The 13,594-nt window shown below is 44.4% G+C and overlaps 1 protein-coding gene across 5 annotated transcripts in view; it reads left to right on the plus strand.

Moving 5' to 3' along the window:
* Window positions 1-4,256: 4,256 nt before the first annotated feature.
* Window positions 4,257-13,594, plus strand: part of CAMK1G (calcium/calmodulin dependent protein kinase IG) — a 51,156-nt gene continuing 41,818 nt past the window's right edge. For 2 of the 5 annotated variants that reach the window (XM_033917383.1, XM_033917387.1), the window contains exon 1: window positions 10,839-10,931. The gene's annotated coding sequence lies outside the window, so the exon portion shown is untranslated. Of the gene's footprint in view, window positions 4,293-5,583; window positions 5,628-10,759; window positions 10,932-13,594 lie in introns of those variants that run through there. The other 3 variants (XM_033917384.1, XM_033917386.1, XM_033917385.1) reach the window with 3 other exon arrangements.

Genomic DNA, 13,594 nt, shown 5'->3' on the forward strand with positions numbered 1-13,594 from the left:
AGATCTCAAAGACTGGACTTGGGCAGCCCTGATCTAGAATGTAACTGTTCCAATGCCATGTTTCAGCAATGCTTGCCTGCCTCTGAGTCCAAAATCAGCCACAAAAAAATATAGAAATAAAAATAGGTAATAGTAGCAATAAAAATGTTTGACAAATAATTACACACTGTAGACCAGGGATCTCAAAGTCCCTCTTGAGGGCCGCAATCCGGTCGGGTTTTCAGGATTTCCCCAATGAATATGCATTGAAAGCAGTGCATGCAAATAGATCTCATGCATATTCATTGGGGAAATCCTGAAAGCCCGACTGGATTGCGGCCCTCAAGAAGGGACTTTGAGACCCCTGCTGTAGACTAACAAAAGACTCTCAAAAGAGTTTGAAAGTAAGAGAGGCATACCCTTCACTCTTTCCAAAAATACTAGGACTAGGGGACATGCGATGAAGCTACTAAGTAGCAGATTTAAAACAAATTGGAGAAAATATTTCTTCACACAATGTGTAATTAAAGTCTGAAATTCGTTGCTGGAGAATGTGATGAAATTGGTTATCTTAGCAGGGTTTAAAAAAAGGTTTGGATAATTTCCTAAAAGAGAAGTCCATGGGCCATTATTGAGATGGCAGCATGAAATTTGTTTTATTGCTTGGGATCTTGCCAGGTACTTGGGACTTGGGTTGGCCACTGTTGGAAACAGCATCCTGGGATTGATGGACCTTCAATTCTTATGTTCTTATGTGAGCCAAGTCTAGGACAATCAAGCCATTGTGACATCACTGGTGAGGTTGGCTCATAGGCATTGGCTCCCAGTACAAGCACGCATACAACACAAATTCTGCTGCATCCATTTCCACTTAGGGTTTTGAATAGGATGCAGCAGAATTTGTGTTGTATGCGTGCTTGTACTGGGAGCCAGTGTGAGTCTTGGAAAGCTGAGGTAATGTGGTCGTATTTACCAGGGCATGTCCTCTTTTTAGAGGACTCTCTGGGTGTCTGGACGAGGTTCCAAAACCCAGCAGTTTGGGTCTTGAAAACTGATGGGAGCTCAGGTCTGCTTCTGGAGGTCATCCGCGCAGGCATTGTGTCGCATCCATGCCTGCACAGATACTCTCCAGAAGCGGCCCCCGAAGAGACGAGGTTTGTGTGGAACCGGGGTTGGGTGGAGGAACAGGGCGGGGCCACTCATCCTCTTTTTTGCACATAATGCACAAGAGGGAGCATGGTCCAATCCCCGCCAGCAGACACTGCAGCTTGCTCTCTCTTCTCCAATGAGGAGTTTGTCTGCTGCCGAGGCTCCTCCTCTCTTCTGCAGCTGAGATCAGCTCATCAACATCGGACTCTGTAGTGCTTCGCTGCTGCAGCGAGTCTTCCCTTTCCTTGTGCTTTGGGGCTTGCAGTGGCACAAAAATACTCAAAGCTGTGCACGACAATTCCTGGCTTTACTGGAACACAGAGGTTTGTGCAAGCTGAAACAAACCAATGCAGACAGACAGACAACCAGATAGATGGAGCCTTTTCAACAGGTGCTATTGCCCGAAGAATATTAAAAATGTTTCTCGCTCACTAGGCAATGCATGTGCTATGTAGGGGATCAACAATTGAAGTTCTAGGTTAATCAGGGAAAGGGATTTCTCATACTAAGCCCTTTATTTAATATTAGAATTGTTGAAACCACTGTGATGAACTCCTTAATCCCTTGGTCTTCAATCCCAGTCCTTTGGGGTCACCAATGGGTCAGAGTTTTACAGTATCCAAGATAAATATATACAAGAGACATTTGCTCCCTCCATTGAATGCAAAGCTGTCATATAGTTTCAAGTTTATTCGGATTTTATATACGGCCTATCAAGGTTATCTAAGCAGTTTTTACAATCAGGTACTCAAGCATTTTCCCTCTCTGTCCCGGTGGGGTCACAATCTATCTAACGTACCTGTATACTCATTAGGAGTATCCTGAAAACCTTAACTGTTGGTGTTCCCAGAGCACTGAGATCCCTTTTATAAACAGCATTAAAATTCTGCAGTTGCCATACATAAAATGCCTTACTGGAACAGACCAAAGGTCTATCAAGCCAAGTAACCTGTTTCCAGCAGTGGCCATCCCAGGTCCCAAGTACCTAGCTAGATCCCAAGTAGCAAAACAGATTATTTGCTGTTTATCCTAGGAATAAGCAGTGGATTTCCCCAAAGCTATCTCAATTAATGGCCTACGAGCTTCCTTTTTAGGAAATTATTCTAACCTTTTTTTAAACCCCGCTAAGCTAACCGATATTACCACATTCTCCAGCAATGAATTCCAGAGTTTAATTACACATTGTGTGAAGAAATATTTTCTTTGGTTTGTTTTAAATCTACTACTTAATATTTTCATCGCATGTCTCCTAGTCCTAATATTTTTATAAAGAGTAAACAAGCGATTCACATCTATCCTTTCCACTCCAATCAATATTTTATAGATCTCTTATCATTTCTCCCCTGAGCCATCTCTTCTCCATGTCAGCCTTTCCTCATAGGGAGCTCCATCGCTCTCTGTAACATCCCTGTAGGTCTCCTCTATGTACCTCTGTCTCCATCAGCTCCTCCAAGTCTGCTACTCTAGCCTCAAGAGATCGGACCTGGTCCCTGAGTGCCAGGAGCTCTTTGCACCGAGCACACACATAAGACCTCTCACCAAATGGGAGATAAATATGTGATAGTGCAAATAACTGGATAGCCCCCATCTTGCTGCTGGACTGCTACCTACATCTTAATATTGGTGATTTCTTTGTTAAATTGCTAAGGGTGTTGGAATATGTAATAATGATAATATCCTGTCATACCTTTTTTGTTCTAGACGGTATATAGTAGCGGAAAAGTACAAAGTGGATAACGAACCTTTTTGGCTCTAGACAGAATACAGAAGTTGATAGTTACAAAGAGGGGACAGTTGTCAATACAAGTTAGGGGGTAGGGGGAAGAGGGAAGAGAGGGGCAGAGGGCTTTTAGAAGAGGTCGGGGCTTGGAGGATCAGATGAACTTGTCAAATAAGGGAGTTTTCAGTGCTCCTCTAAGAGCTTGATATGTTGGAGAGTTCAAGAGGAGGTTGCTAAGGGTGTTGTTCCAGATGCCAGCTTGGAAGGAGAGTGTTCTGTCGAGGAATCTTTTGTAGTGGCATCTCTTGGGAGTTGGGAATGAGAAAAATCAACATTTTGCGGGAGGGGGCGGGGTTTGTCCTGTAGGACGAAGTGATTCAGGAGGTAGGTGGGCGAGGTGATGAATACTACACTAAGGTCCCCTAAGATTGCAAGGTATATGTTAGGACTATGTATAATGTATTAAATTTTTATTATTATTTTGAAATGTAATTGGTAGGTTACCCTCCAAGAATTTCTTAGACTATTTCTAAAGAGCTAATTACTAGTTAATAGAGATTAGCTAATTACTTTCTTAGCCTTCTAATTGGTTCAAGGGCCTCTAAATCATAGATCAGCTTAGACATTTTTAAAAGGAAATTCCATACTCCTCCCACACCCCCAACATCATTTTTTTTTCTATCACCAGGATATGAGGCAATTCATAGGAATTACCATTAGAGAGGGGGGGGGGTCATAAGGGGAGGCAAAAAGGGCAGTCCACCCTGGGCGCCAGCCTCCCTCCTTCTCTCTGCCCCCCTCATCCCATTCCTCCCCTTCCTCTAGTTGAAGCTGCTGTGCCGCGTCTAGGAAGTTGCATCAGAGGGAGAGACAACGGGGTGGCGAGGAGCACGTGGTTGACCGTCGCCAGCAACAACTTCAATTAGAGGTATGGGGGAAGGGAAGGGGGCGCGCGCAGCCGCCGAGATCGGGGAAGGAACGGGATGGTGCGCGCAGCAGGCGAGATCAGGGGCGGAGATGAGGGCGAGGGAGGGGTACCTCTCACCCTGGCTACGCCACTGATTCGAGGTATCTTTAACAACGAGACTTTGTCCCAGGAAATTTGCTTAAGGGATGGCATCGATACATTTTTGAAGGACAGAATGAAATAAGGTTGTATTGTCAAGTTAGGGTTACCTGGATTGAAACATCCGGGTTTTACTTCCACTGAAAGCAACGGGATGTCTCAGTCCGTCCTCCTTTTTCTGGAGCCATACGGTAACCCTATGTCAAGGCTTCCAACTTTCCTTCCCTTTAACTGCTGTTTTTATTATTGTCCTAAGACAGAAATCTGTCCCATTCCTCCCCTTTAATTCACTTCATTGTTAGCTCTGCCAGCCTCTAATCTTCACAGACCTGTTGGAGCAGAAGAAGACAGACGGTGGGAGCTATTTATGTTTTCTTGGTAAGCAAAATAATCATCTCTTTGTGCCCGTTTTCTGCCCTCTAATGTAATCAAAGGAAGGGGCACCGTCTCATGGGGAGAGATCACTTTTTTTCTCCTGCTCAGATTCGCAAAAATAAATAAAGACACCAAACTGATGGTATTTCTGAAGCTTTCTTTTCTTCGGGGGGAAGGGGGGGAATCTGACTTCATTTGGCTTAAAACCTACTCTGTGACTTTAAAACAGGGCAAGACTAATTATTCTGTAAGATCCCAGGAGGCAAATATTCTGCCCATCGCCGCAGCTGGCAGGTGCTTTGAAAGGCTGCAGGTTGGCATCCGCCTTCCCTGGATCAAGCAGTGGGTCCAATCGGTGCCGACTGGATTTCTGCAGGGCAAAAGTTCTGGCGTTTAGATGCTCCGTTCGTTGCAGTCATTCGTGTGTGTCGTTAATCATTTTCTCGTTTCGTAATGGAGAGACGGCTTTAATTCGGGCACTTCAAAGACACGTGTTGCGTAGCCGCTGCAGGAATTTACAGAGGAAAAGCATTTTATTAATGCAATAGAATTCAGCTATATGGTAAATCTCTTCCAGGGAGTTTCCCTCCATAAAATAGTGATTCTGGTTTCTTTCAGCCACATTTTACTGGAGTAAATTCTGTGTTGCTTGAAAGAGAGCTTCTCATTTAAGCATATGATGGAGTTTTTAAGCAGGGAACCTTTACACCTCTTCCAAAATCTAATTGTAAATAAGCAACTAGACGATTCCCCACAAGAAATAGGTTAAAACTTTTCTGTCTCTTTAATCCAAGAAGATCCTGTCGGTTTTGGTTTTGCCTAGTGCCTCAGACTAGAGAATGCAAAGGGGACAAATTGTTCCCCATCCCCGCGGGAACTCATTTTCCCATCCTGTCCCCGCGAGTTCTTTTCCTGTCCCTGCCCCATTCCTGCAAGCTCCGTCCTCATCTGCACAAGCCTCAAACCCTTTAAAATCCTAAGTGGCAACATTCTAGAGCTGAGATTGTGATGTCATAATGCCTCATTCCACCAATGCCTAAGCTCCGCCCTCATCTGCACAAGCCTCCAACACTTTAAAATCATAAGTGTTCGAGGCTTGTGCGCTAAAGGCAGAGCTTACAGGAATGGGGCAGGGATAGGAAAAGAACTCGCGGGGACGGGATGGAAAAATGAGTTCCCGCCGGGACAGGAAAACATTTGTCCCCGTGTCATTCTCTACCTCCAACATCTATAACTGCTTTGGTAGAAGGCGTTTCCTAATAAGTTATGTGGACCCAATGTTTAATTAATATAATTAAATGGCCTTCTTATTGCTATGGCTCAGGAATTAATAACCAGGTGTGTTTATACTGTTATTTTTATTGTTGTTATTAAATATCGAAGTAAAATCTCAATGTTTTGCTGTTCCCAAAGCGAGCTGGTATCTAGCCTCCAGGGTTTAATTTCCCCTTCATTATTTACAGGATCCAGAGGATTTATCCTCTTCCTCCCTCCTCATGAAGACTGGCAAGTACTTTATTTCTGCTCCCTCTCTGTGTTGGGCCCATGGCTTTGCTTGCTTTGGTTCTGAGGACACTCGGTTCTATGGCTGCTGTTAATTGCTGGTCTGCCCTGCCAGAATAATGTTTTCCAGTGTCTGCAGTCTGCAAACTTCAAGGAATAATCAGACTGACCTCACCTTCTGGGTGTTGACTCTGTCTGTGTAGTCCTGTGCTGTTTCCATCCAGTTAGCATAAAACTCCTCATCTTCTCATCCGTCTATGCTGTTTTTCATCTAGTTGTCCCAAACCCCACATCTTTTCACCTGTCTATGCTGTTTTTCATCTAGTTGGCCCAAACCCCACATCTTCTCACCTGTCTTTGCTGTTTTTCATCTAGTTGTCCCAAACCCCACATCTTTTCACCTGTCTATGCTGTTTTTTAGCCAGTTGTCCCAAACCCCACATCTCTTCATAACTCTGTGCTGTTTCCATCCAGTTAGCATAAAACTCCTCATCTTCTCATCCGTCTATGCTGTTTTTCATCTAGTTGGCCCAAACCCCACATCTTTTCACCTGTCTATGCTGTTTTTCATCTAGTTGTCCCAAACCCCACATCTTTTCACCTGTCTATGCTGTTTTTTAGCCAGTTGTCCCAAACCCCACATCTCTTCATAACTCTGTGCTGTTTCCATCCAGTTAGCATAAAACTCCTCATCTTCTCACCTGTCTGCTGCTTTTCATCTAGTTGTCCCAAACCCCACATCTTTTCACCTGTCTATGCTGTTTTTCATCTAGTTGTCCCAAACCCCACATCTTCTCACCTGTCTATGCTGTTTTTCATCTAGTTGTCCCAAACCCCACATCTTTTCACCTGTCTATGCTGTTTTTTAGCCAGTTGTCCCAAACCCCACATCTCTTCATAACTCTGTGCTGTTTCCATCCAGTTAGCATAAAACTCCTCATCTTCTCATCCGTCTATGCTGTTTTTCATCTAGTTGTCCCAAACCCCACATCTTTTCACCTGTCTATGCTGTTTTTCATCTAGTTGTCCCAAACCCCACATCTTTTCACCTGTCTATGCTGTTTTTTAGCCAGTTGTCCCAAACCCCACATCTCTTCATAACTCTGTGCTGTTTCCATCCAGTTAGCATAAAACTCCTCATCTTCTCACCTGTCTGCTGCTTTTCATCTAGTTGTCCCAAACCCCACATCTCTTCAGCTCTCGGTGCTGTTTTCATCCATTTAGCCTAAAACCCCACATCTTTTCACCTGTCTGTGCTGTTTTCATCCAGTTATCCCAAAGCCCCCACATCTCTTTAGCTGTCTGTGCTGTCTTCATCCTTAACCATAGAGGTATGATGGTAAGAAAGAGGTCCAAGATAATATATTAGCCCCACAGTAATAAGCACTAAAAATTGCACATTCAAATTTCGGCCTGCAGCCAATTTGTAAGCACAGTTTAATGGAATCAGAAGTCAATTTTTGCCAATAGTTAGAATCTTGGTGAATAATTATTGGTGTGAATTCGTTGTAATTAAAATTTACATGTATAAGTTTAGGTGTGGGATCTGTACCTAAATTTTACGAGTGAGTCAAAAAAGGGGACTTGGATTGGGAGGCTCATGAGTGGATCAGGGGCATTCCCTGGATTTAAGTTTCAAGTTTATTCAGACTTGATATTCCGCTTTTACAGACCAAAGCGGTTTACAACTTTACAATCTTAAAAATTAATTAAAAGCTTAGGGGAAAGACAAACAAACCAATACAAATAGTACAAACAAAAGGTCAAAACAAAAGGGAAGGGGAAGGGTACAATATCGAAATAGAAAGATAGGGGACAGGAAAAAATGACAAGGGAGAGGGAATGTCAGGAATAATAATAATTTAGTCTTATATACCGTTCAAGGCGGTTTACAATAAGAAAAGGCTGGACAAGCAGCAAATTACAATGCAAATATCAAATGTTTCTCAGAAAATACAAATTGCAATTGAATCAAATATTTCTCAAAGGCGGTTCACAGTAAAATTAAAAAAAAAGGCAAGTCAAATAATAAGAACATAAGAATTGCAGTGGCTGGAATCAGGGGACTACAGTAGAATTACCACACTGTACCAGGATATAAGCTCAAAATCAGAACTGTGTATGTACATAGGATGATTAACCATGGTATAAATGTATCTGTATTGAAAACCGTCTGAGAAAATGCTAACTCTGTATTGTAACACCTTTACAGAAGCTCATGTATTGTAACACAATTACAGAAGCTCATGTGAATTGACTTCCCAGTCATTAGAAGAAGCTTTCAATAAACATAAACTGACCAAAAATCCTCCCTCTGGGAAATGGGTAACATGGCAGCTTTGGAATCGTGGACAAATTGGTGGATGTTTGGAACACTCTTCCAGAGTGACAGAATTCAAAAGGCTGTTTGCTAAATGCAGAGGATTCTTTAATGCCAAGAAGATAAGAACCAAGCCTGGAATTGCTTTCCTGGGCAGACTAGGGCCTAGATTCACTAAACTCACCGGTCCGGATCGTTGTTGGGCGATCCGTGGCCAAGTTTTTCCCAGCCACAGATTCACTCCAGCTTCAGCATGCAAATGTCTCTGATCGGACGCACGCCCACAAGCGATCCCACGGACCGCTGTAGAGCGATCGAGACGCATGCGCAGACTATCCTTGTTGGGTTGTAGAGGCCATTTGCGCATGCGCTTGCTCTTCGCACACCTGAGCTCATAATAAAGGGGGAGGGGTGGCTGCAGATCGCTGGAGTGTTCCTTTCATCGGGCCTCAAGCAGGTTGGGCCATGTGATCTCTCACCTTGTTGCTTTTCGGCCTGGTACTATAATGAAATGTGGAGCTTTTCATGGGGTCCCACACTTGCTGGCAACCTGCCTTTGTGCATTTTTTACAAAGGGGGCCAGGAATGGCCCCAGCAGCTTCCCCAGCGTTGGGAGAGAGTTGGTGCCTGGGGGAGATGGAGCCCATATACCCACTTGGTCTTGCCTGCTTCTTTTCATGATTTAGGGTACATTAACCCCTACTACAGAAGGTTACACTGGTTGCCGACGGAGGTGCGAATAATGCTCAAGTTCGCCTGTATTTGTTTCAAGCAGGCTGGGGTCTAGCGCCTTCCTATCTTCTATCACACTTCGTTCTACACAACCCCACAAGGTCAACCAGAAACAGTAGCATATTTACATAGCCAAGGATCACCGGCTGCAAATACAAATCCTTTCTGGACAGGTCTTTCGTGTTTCAAGCAAGCAAACAGCAATTCTGGCTGGGTAATTACATCAATGGAGTCAGGCTGATCTATGGCGCCTTTCGGAGAATAATTAAAACCGTACTGTTTGACAGATTCATCTCCTAAACAGAAGCCTCACTAAACTTATAAATTTCTTGAGTAACATGTTGTTCCTCACATTTTGCATTTTGTAATTCGCTGATTGTCCAGCTTTATTCCCTGGGTTGCATACTTGAGATCCATATTGCATACTTGAAATTCATATTTTCCTCTTATCTATTTCTTGTGTAATAAGTCGTACCCTCACTTCTTGTATTCTGTAATTCGCTGATTGTCCAGCCCTCTTCGATGTGAACCGCCTAGAAGTCATCTGACTATGGCGGTATAGAAGAAGGAGGTCACAGGAAAGCAGTGATAAGTATGAGTCACAAACTGATATGAATTAAATTCCCCCTTAACTTTCACACCTATGGATGGAGAACTCCTCCAGAATTTTTTTTTGCACAAGGTTTTACCCATACAAATGTTCCTGTGGAATTTTTGCACTTCTGGAAATTGTAAGCTGTGAATGAACATGATAGGATTTTGGTTTTTTTTTCAAAATTAATGCAAGTACAGCTAGTCCCCAAATTACAGATGCCCAACTTATGTATGACTCATACTTAAGAACACGGTTGCGGCCTCATTTGATTTCACTGAGCAGTATTTCCAGTGGCTTAGACTCCTCCACTTCTCCTGCAGCAGATTCAGGAACAGTGTGTGGTTGTGCATGCTGTACCTTCGAGGGAACACTGGTAGGGACAGTTGGCCCTTTTGGCAGAGGGAAGCAGCAAGAATCTTAAAATTTACAAGTTCTGAGTTACATACAAATCCGACTTAAGAACAGCTTTAAAAAAGTAACTTGTTCTTAACCCAGGGACTGCTTGAAGACCCTGTGCTTGATTAAAATCAGACCCTTCTTGTCAGATAATAGAAAACGTGTCCACCTTGCTTCACCTCCGCTCTTCCTGCCAGCTAAAGGCATTTGTCTCAGGTTTAGCTTGAGTAATCCATCCCTATCCCTTCCAGTCTGTTTGCACAATGTGATGCCCTGCTGAATCAGCACAGACCGGCTTGGCAGCTGTCAGTCAGCGGGAGACAGACAAGGTTCCAGTAGCTTCAAAGATCCTGAGCCCTACCTCCATTTTTGTTCACTCAGGTTTTGCGTTTCTTATTCCCTCCTCCTCTTTTCACCCCTTTCTTTAAAATGATTCTTTATCTACAGCAGAGGTGTCAAAGTCTCTCCTCGAGGGCCGCAATCCAGTCGGGTTTTCAGGATTTCCTCAACGAATATGCATGAGATCTATTGACCCACAATGAAAGCAGTGCATGCAAATAGATCTCATGCATATTCGTTGGGGAAATCCTGAAAACCCGACTGGATTGCGGCCCTCGAGGACCGGAGTTGTGCACGTCTGCTAAAGGGAGAGGAGGTTTGTCTTGTTCAGCATGCAGACATGGATACTACGTCATGGTTCCAAATAATGGTGGCTCCCCCCCCCTACCTTGCATTGCTTCCATCCCCAGTGCATTTATTCCTCACTTGCTCAGTCCAGCATCTCTCCCACCCCCCCTGGTCAAGTCTGTCCTTCCCTCTTCCACCACAGTTCTATACATATGATCTTGGTTTCCAGCAGTTGGCAAGAGCACATGAATGACAGGCAGCCTTTGGAATGCTCCTGCATTTTCATTCTGCCGTGTCCCGCCCTCCCTGATGCAATTTCCTGTGGGTGGGACATGGTAAAGGGAAGGTGCAGGGGCGGGCCAAAAGCCACCTGTTCTTCATGCTTTTTCTACTGCTGCTAGCAACCAAGGTAGAGTGTACAGGACCAAGGTGGAAAAGGGAGGGAGAAAAGGCGTAACCTTTAGACCAGGTGAGACACTGGCAGTGACCTCAAAGGCTGGGGATTTTGGTACCCTGCATCGCTCAGCTCCCTGAGCCAGAGCCTCAGGTGGTCCAGTGGTTGAGCTGTTCCCAGCTGAGCCATTTACAATCCCGGCGCTAGCTGGCTTTACATTGATTTGATTGCTTAAGGCACTAATCCAGACATTTCAGACTGATACATCAGTGACCATACAAAGACTAGGGGACACTCGATGAAGTTATAGGGAAATACATGTAAAACCAATAGGAGGAAATTTTTTCACTCAGAAAATAGTTAAGCTCTGGAATGCATTTCCAGAGGTTATGGTAAGAGCAGTTAACATAGCTGGTTTTAAGAAAGGTTTGGACAAGTTCCTGGAGGGAAAAGTCCATATTCTACTATTGGTACAGGGCATAGGGGAAACCAATGCTTGCCCTGGATTGGTAGCATGGAATGTTGCTACTGTTGAGGTTTTTGTCAGGTACTAGCGACCTGGATTGGCCACTGAAGACGAGCTACTGGGCTATATGGACCACTGGTCTGACCCAGTAAGGCTATTCTACTCAAAACTCACCTATTCCGAGACCAAGACCCTTAATGCCCCTTTTCAATCCTCCTTCTCCCCCCCTTCTGACCTACTCCCCCCCCTCGTCGCCCTCCTCTCCCTCCTACTTCTCTCCTTGCTGTTCGCAACTCCATGATATAATTGATACGTAACCACCTGTACCTACTCTCTCCTTGCTGTTTGCAACTCTATGATCAATTTGATATGTAACCACTTGTAATCTCTGTCTAACTAATGTGAACCGCCTAGAACTCTTCGGGGTATGGCGGTATACAAAAATAAAGTTATTATTATTATGTTGTTGTTAAAAGTGCCTGCTTTCGTAGTCTTGTCTTTTCTTCATGCTGGGAGGATAGTAGTTACGACCCTCAGCTAGTCACGTTTTCAGGAGATCCCTTATGAATATGAAGGAGAGAGATGTGCAAGCAGCCACTCCAGTATGTGGAATTATACTTCATGAACATTTAGCAGGGATCTCCTGAAAACCCACCGAACTGTACAGGGATTGATGGAGAAGGGTGGGGGGTGGGGAGGTGGTCAGGTTCCACTTCAGTATCTCTGCAACAACCCTTGTTTTTAATGTATTTCCTTTAAAATCTCTGAATGGAGTTTCCTGTAACGATGTTGGCACAAATGGTTCGAGCTTCAGAAAGACATCCTCCACTCGCACCTAGCACTGAACAAACTAGGCACGTGGATTCCCTTTGTCGGATGGTAATGGAGTGTTCCTGTCGCCAGGCTTAGGCGGGCTGGGCCACGTGACTTCTCATCTGTGTCTGTTGTGCTGCTTTTGGTGCCGATCCGGGTATTTCAGGCAATGCATTAGTTACCATAGCAGCTACAGTGTTTGAAGAGAGCAAGCAGTTCCTTACTGGGCATCTGTTGCTTGCCTTTATCTCATGTGTTTTCGAAATGGTTTCAGTTGCTCTCTGATCTCTGTAAATCTTCACGCAATCGGCTTTTCCTTTCCCTGTGATGTGCAGAATGAGGCTGCCGGTTCCAGGGGTGCGAGACTGGCCTTTCCAACTCTCTGCATTACACATTCATGCCAGGAATGTATAATGCCGGACTGTATGTGATTGAGCAAGATGAGAAATCACTGGGAAACATGATGTCGTGGATTTTCTGCGGTGTTCCTGCAGGGCAGAACGATAGATTTCCTCGTGTTGTGGCTAGAGTGAGAGATAGGAGTGAAGTCGCCACATCTTCCAACTTCAGTGGAGCTCCTCTCAACTCTGGCCACATGGCCTCCCAAAGAAGTCTGGTTCAAATAGACCCAGACTTCAAACAAAATGGATGCAAATTCAACTCATGTACATGCATTGTGTGGGCATTCTGAAAATCAGATTTGGGTGGGGATCCCACTAGCTAAATGACTTCGGTGGTAATTTAGGAATTCACGAACCGTAGATCGGCATTTCTGGTTCAAGAAACTCCAAACCAGAGGTTCACAATCCATCTTTCTTTGCTTGCTTTTTTCTTGGTATTTCAAAACCCCAGGTTCAGCCGCTCTGCAAGCAATCAACTGGTGCTGGTGCCTCTCCTCCTCGCCAGCGTCTCGCGGCACAACCGGAATCTTGACACGGCACACAGTTTGAGATACACTGCCCTCTACTATACCACAGGTTTTGAAGCCCAGATGCATGACCCTGTATTGAACTGCTAAATTCTTTATACTAGCTACAGCATGAGGGGTGTCTAGTCTATTGCGGTGTACAGGGTCATAACTATTAAAATCAAAAGGGAAGCCAATAAGACATAAGTGGCATATTGAAACAAAAGAATTGGGGGAGAAGTACAATTTGTAATAGGAGAGAGACAGAAAAGGTCAGCACAGGAGGAGGAGGGAGATATGCGTCTACTTATCATAAGCGTCCTTAGAAAGGAAGGTCTTAAGGTTGGTTTTAAATCTGTCCATAGGTATTTCCTCCCGGAGATGTGAGGGCAAGGAGTTCCACACAGTAGGTGCTGTAACGGAGAAAATCTTCTTTCTGGTGGCAACCCTTTCCAAACAACCTTTCCACAAAAATGTTATAAAGGGCTGGATCAAGGACCGATCCTTGCGGCACACCACTGCTAACATCCCTTTCCTCCGAGTGAAGGAAGG

The sequence above is a fragment of the Geotrypetes seraphini genome, chromosome 13, assembly GCF_902459505.1.
Source record: "Geotrypetes seraphini chromosome 13, aGeoSer1.1, whole genome shotgun sequence".
NCBI lineage: Eukaryota > Metazoa > Chordata > Amphibia > Gymnophiona > Dermophiidae > Geotrypetes > Geotrypetes seraphini.